General features: G+C 37.1%; 1 protein-coding gene across 8 annotated transcripts in view; it reads right to left on the bottom strand.

Moving 5' to 3' along the window:
* GNPDA2 (glucosamine-6-phosphate deaminase 2) overlaps positions 1-2,573 on the bottom strand; it is a 41,798-nt gene extending 39,225 nt beyond the window's left edge. For all 8 annotated transcript variants that reach the window (XM_081304604.1, XM_081304606.1, XM_081304608.1 and 5 more), the window contains exon 1: positions 2,431-2,573. The gene's annotated coding sequence lies outside the window, so the exon portion shown is untranslated. The remainder of the gene's footprint in view (positions 1-2,430) is intronic.
* Positions 2,574-6,000: the final 3,427 nt, after the last annotated feature.

Consider the following 6,000-nt stretch of genomic DNA (forward strand, 5'->3'; position numbering starts at 1 on the left):
AATAACCAAATCTCTTTTCTGTTAAACAATGTTTAAATCCCACTACTCAGAAATAATTCTCATCGCTAGGTATATATCATTGCAGATACCAATGCAAATAAATAATTTTTAAGAATGAGATAATATTAGACATGCTACTTTTAATAAAAAGCAAATAAACAGAAGAAAACAAAGTAAACTAAAGAAACTGCTGAACTGGGGGGGAAATGCTTCACAAAAACTAATTTTAGGTTTTAAAAGATTAAAGTAAAGAAAAACTATTATATGGATACTGAAATGAGTTATGGATTGATCTATCATGAAAATGTGGATTTTAGCATTTTTAACACTAATTCACATCTCTTGATTTATGCAGAAATGTGATTTTTATATAGCAAAGATTTATAACATATACACAATCAATATTCTATATTAATTCTTAGATTTTAATTCTTAGTTTTATATTTAAATAGGTCATTCATTAACACCAATCCTTTTGACATGGCTTCAGCATTACTGAGTTCTGCACCCACACACTTTTCAGAGTATTAAGTCAAATGTTTTAAATTAATAAGTCAAAAAAGATCTTATTTCAATGAATATAGTTAGAATTCTGACAAAACAATAAAAATTATGACCACCATAATCTAGAATTCTAGCATAACAAGATGTAAATAGCATTTATACTGTCAAATTCAGCCAAACAAATGGACTCATCTTCCTTTTATCAATAACCTAATATCAAAAATAATTTTATAATCACACCAAAAAAGGAAAAATAATTGCTGGCTGATATGATCATCAAAGATACATATTTACTTCTAAGAAGAATAGTCTGCAAGCTTTTAATAAAAAGAAAAAAAAAGCTGTAAGGAGCAGGAAGGACATTAGATCTTTTCAAGTTTCTTCTACGTCCTGGGCATACTATTTTCTTAGCTTATCCAATTTATGAAAATCTACTATATGCTAAGCACTATGCTTGGTTCAATAGACACAAAGGCCATAGAAACAATAATTCCTGAGGTTGAAATTATCATCCTTTCTTTTCAAATGAAGAAAACTGCAACTCTAAGAGATTTATTGCTAAAGTTCTTAAAGCTATTAAATAGTTTTAGACAGAGGTGGAGGTGTATGTGATTCAAAGACTGGTTCTCCAAATATGCCACATTGGTTGAGAATCACTTAAGATGTTTGTTAAAAATACAGATACTTAGGCCCCTCTTCCTAGGCAGTGTTTCAACATATGTGAAATGGGAGCCTAAGAAAGCTGCAGATATACCATAGGTGATTCTTAGAATTGGGTTAAATTTGAAAAAAGAACACAATATATTTAATTGCAAAAAGATTCAAGCAAGTCTCTCAAAGCAAGGTATAGGCAAGTGTTTGTTCCCCCCTCCCCCCCTCCCGTTTTGGGGGAGCACTGGGGACTGAACCCTTGAGCATCTTAACACTAAACCGCATCGCCAGTCCTTTTTTTAAATTTGAGATGGGTCTACATTGCTCACGCTGGTCTTGAATTTGCAATCCTCCTGCTTCAGCTTCCCAAGTCACTGGGATTACAGGTGTGGACCACCACACCTAGCTTGTTTGTTTACTTGTAACTCTCTACAGGGCATAGACTTCACCTCCAAAAGTCCTAAACAAATCACCTCACCCAGAGGAAAGAAAGTCTTCAAAATTTTAAGATGTGCCCTTTTCGGTTTTTGCCAGTCTTCAGAGATCCAAACTGCTGGGGCTTCATGGAATTCTCCAGCATTGTGACCAGAAGGCATTTAAAAAAAACAATACAGCACCAGCCCTTCCAGCAGGTGCTGATTCATTTCTGATGTGCATCAGTTAGGGAACTGGCAGCTGAACACAAACCTGTGAACTTGAGAACTGGATGGGAACTTCTATAACACTTAAGTTACACTGCTAGTTAGTGGAATGGCCAGAACAAGAATCCAGACATCTCTGTTCTAAGCTTCTCCCTACTGCACCCTGTACCTGATCTGAAAAGGTTTCTGAAGCTTGGACCAGAAAAGCAGCATGGGCGGCCTGGCCATATCGGCAGGCGCAGGATCCTGAAGAGCTGGGAGAAGCAGCGGAGAAGCCTGTGGCTTCTCGGGACCGTGAGGTCTGCAGCCCACCTCAAATGCGTGACTGGCTGGGCCCAGTCATTCCGCAAACTACAGCGAATGCAAATGAGGATGGCTGTTACGAATTTCTAAAAATGTCGGGAGAAGAGTCCTGAGAAAGGCGCGCGAGAAAAGGGGACAAGGAATTAGTGTCCCAATTCCGGAGAGGACGACCAGCCAGGTTCGAAAGGGTCTAGGCCGGGGAACCACAGGTCCCCCGCCCCGAGCCTCCAGGGACCCCAACCCGGCTCTGGTCTATCAAGGCACAAAGCTCCACAGGCTAACCGCTAGCCAGGTCCCCGCCCAAGTTCCCTCCTAGGACCGATCCCCCAACTCACCAACTCTCTGGCTTTTCCGAGGCTGGAACAGCGGGAAACAGCAGCACTCAGCAACCCGCGAGCGACCCCAGCCGGCACTGGGAGGGCGAAGCCCGAGGACCCGGATGCAGATGAGACCCAGCTAAGGGAGCGGAGTCCTGCGCATGCGCACAGCCTCCGAGCTTCTGGTTGGAACAGCAAGTTTAGTGGGGACTAACCACTTCCTACCTGGCGGTCTTGGGTTCCTGGGGTATTCTGTAGACACTGGTTTCATTGTTTTTCCCTCTTCTTTCTTCTTTTGTTTCTCTTGCCTCTCAGATATTGAACTGCATTAGATTCCTTAAATTTATAATATTTATGATATTTCCCATGCAGGACAATAATGCTCATAGATTAATTTTTAAAATAATGGGCAGTATGAATTCATCTCGTCACCCCAAGCCATTGCAAACATACTGACACTGTCTTTTGTATCGTAAAAGGTCATCAAAGTTAAGTTTCAAGAAAGGCAAACCATAAACCATGGGAAACCCAGGAGTGTCTTAAAAAATAGGAAACAGAGGATATTAGAGTGATGTATATGGCTTGTGCTGAATGATTCTGAACAAAGCATAAGGGAAACAGAAATCAACTTTGAGTAGATATCACTAATCTTTGTACAGGAGAAGAAAGTTATTGTTAAGCAAGTAACAATTACTCAAAAGGACAAAAATCTCTTGTCCTCACCATGTCTCGCCAAAAACCATTTAGGGTTCTGTCAAAAACAATACACTGACTATTGTCTGTGAATGACAGACTCAAGATCCTATAAAAACTACAAAATTAAGGTAAATGTGAAATGTTATGTCCTCTAACTTATGATCTTAAGTTATAAGTCCAGGCTGTTTCTCTGGGTCATATACCAATCTTTGCTTATGTCCTCAAGCAGAGTGGGATGTTCCATTCCTACCGATATGACTTCAAATACCCGAGTTTCTCATTGTTACAGGACAAGGTTTCTTATCACTATAGCTTTGAGCTCATTTACCATAGCAATTTTTAACATCTTCCCAGTGCTATCATTTGTCATCTAACAAATATTTATTTGCATCTATTTTGGTCAGAAAGACCTGCAAGTAATAAAAGCACTTTGGCACAGCATGATAGCATACATGTAATACCAGCTCCTCCAGAATTGAGATAGGAGGATCACAAGTTATAGCCCAGCCTGGCCAACTTAGTAAGATCTTGTCTCAAATAGAAAAGTATTTAAAAGGGCTAGGGATTTAGCTCAGTGTAGAGCTCTTGCATAACATGAGCAGGCCCTATTTGGGTTCAATATCCAGAAACACAAGAAAAAAAAAGTGGGAAATATTACTTATGCATAGAAAGACATTTCTGAAATATTTTCTTTCTTCATTGTTTTACTTCTTTAATTTAGAAAAATAAATTTGCCTATGCTGTACGTACTGACTGGTTAATTTCTTCTTGATCACACTGTATCATGTCCCATAGACTCTTTTCTTAGGCTTGTGTTTCTCATCTCTTGCAACCCATCTGCCATGCTGTATGTTCCAAGAAGTCACTGCAGTCAAAAGCAAAATCTTTAATAGTAGGCAATAAATTTGTTTTGGACAACGGCAGGGACATGTAAGCTGAGTCATCATTTGTCTATCCAATACTTAGGTACATATTAGTAAATATTTGCTTGGTAAATATTGAATGACTATTATGCCAGATGCCATCAGGAGTAAAACAGAAGTATAGGCCCTGCCATTTGGGAACTAAAAGAATGATGGGAATGCAGATATAAATCATTACCACCTCATCACTCAGTAACTCCAAATAATGCAAAGTAGTCTCAGTCATGAGTCTTTATTTAAGACAGGTCTTTATGTTTGGAGATAACATCCATAAAAAAAGACCCATATCTTGTCTTTCAGATAAAATCCCAAGAAATGGAAAGTTTAACAGAAATATTCCCTGAACCAAGGTTTAGTTTCAAGAGTTTGCTAGAAAAGCTTTAACAGGCTGTAATTCAGGAGAGTGGCAGAATTAGAATAGCATAGGAATAGTAGAATATAGACAGCTATATAGGTGACATGAGAGAAATATCAGAGAGCAGTAATACCTTATATCCTTGGTAGATGAGATAGGACCAGCAGTTATCTGACAAAGAACTTGAAGTTATCTGACAAAGAACTTGAAGTTATCTGAGGATGAGCCTAAAGTGATGTTTCAGTCTGTATGCCTTATGCTAATGAAGGCCAGTAGACAAAACATAGTCATCAGATACCAGTGGGAATAAATGCTGATGACCAAGGACACACAAGTGAGATACACTATGGTAGATGTCAGAGAGAGAACTCCGGGAAAGATGCCTCCGATCATGTAGACTTGCAGGAGCCTTCTTACCTTAAGTGAAGGGAGATGCTCAGAACTGGCAGAATGTGCAACTGAAGTGACTAAAGAAACAGAAAAACAAATTAACCAAAAAAAATTGTTGTTTTCTGCATTAATAAATAAATTAATTAATAAATAAAAATGGGGCTCAGGGAACAGGGATGAGGTGGTTTTGGTATGCATTTCCCTGAAGACTGATGATATTGAATATATCTTTCTGTGATTATTGCTGTTTATGCATCTTCTTTGGAGAATATATACAAATCCTTTGTCAATTTTTAAATTAATCTTTTTTATTGTTGGGTTGAAAGAGTTCTTTATGTATCTTTGGTAATAAACCTTTATCAGATATATAGTTTATACACATTATCCCCCAACCTGTGGATTGTCTTTCCACTTTCTTTAATTTGGTGAAGTACAATTTATCTACTTTTTATTTTTTGTTGTGATGTCTAAGAAATTACTGTCCAATAGGAGGACAAGAAGATTTAGACCTATGTTCCATTCTAAAATTTTTAGAACTTTTTCTCTTTAAATTTAGAACTTTGATTTGTTTAAAGTATAGTAGGGGGGGTCCAGCTAGCTCTTGTTTTTACATGTGGATGTTGGTTGTCATGGCACCATGCATTAAAAAGATGATTTATTCCTCATGAAATGGTATTGACACTCTTCTTAAAAATCAGTTGACCATAAACACATAAACTCTCAATTCTATTCCATTGAGTTGTATGTCTTTCTTTATGTCAGTACTACACCATCTTGATTATGTTAGCTTTGTAGTAAGGCTTACGATCTGGAAATAGGAATTTTCAATGTCTTTTCTTCTTTCCAAAGATTATTTGCTTACTTTGAATTCACTTGCATTTTCATATGAGTTTTAGGATCAATGTTCATAATTTCTGAAAAAAATAAAGTCATTGGAATTCTGTAGTAATTGCACTGAGTATACATATCAATTTACAAAGTATTGGTGTCTTAATTTTACTAAGTTTACCAAACCAAGAATACCAGGTGGCTTTTATCTTACTTCTCTTTAATGTTTTAGCAGTGTTTTGCAGTTTTTAGTTTAAAAGTCATGCACATTTGCTGTTGCAAATGGAATTGTTGCATTAACTTCACATTTGCATTTTTTAAAAAAATTTATTCTAGTTTGTTATGATAGCAGAATGCATTATAATTCATATTACACATATAAAGCACAATTT

The sequence above is a fragment of the Spermophilus citellus genome (assembly GCF_964194105.1).
Source record: "Spermophilus citellus genome assembly, chromosome: 8".
Taxonomy (NCBI): domain Eukaryota; kingdom Metazoa; phylum Chordata; class Mammalia; order Rodentia; family Sciuridae; genus Spermophilus; species Spermophilus citellus.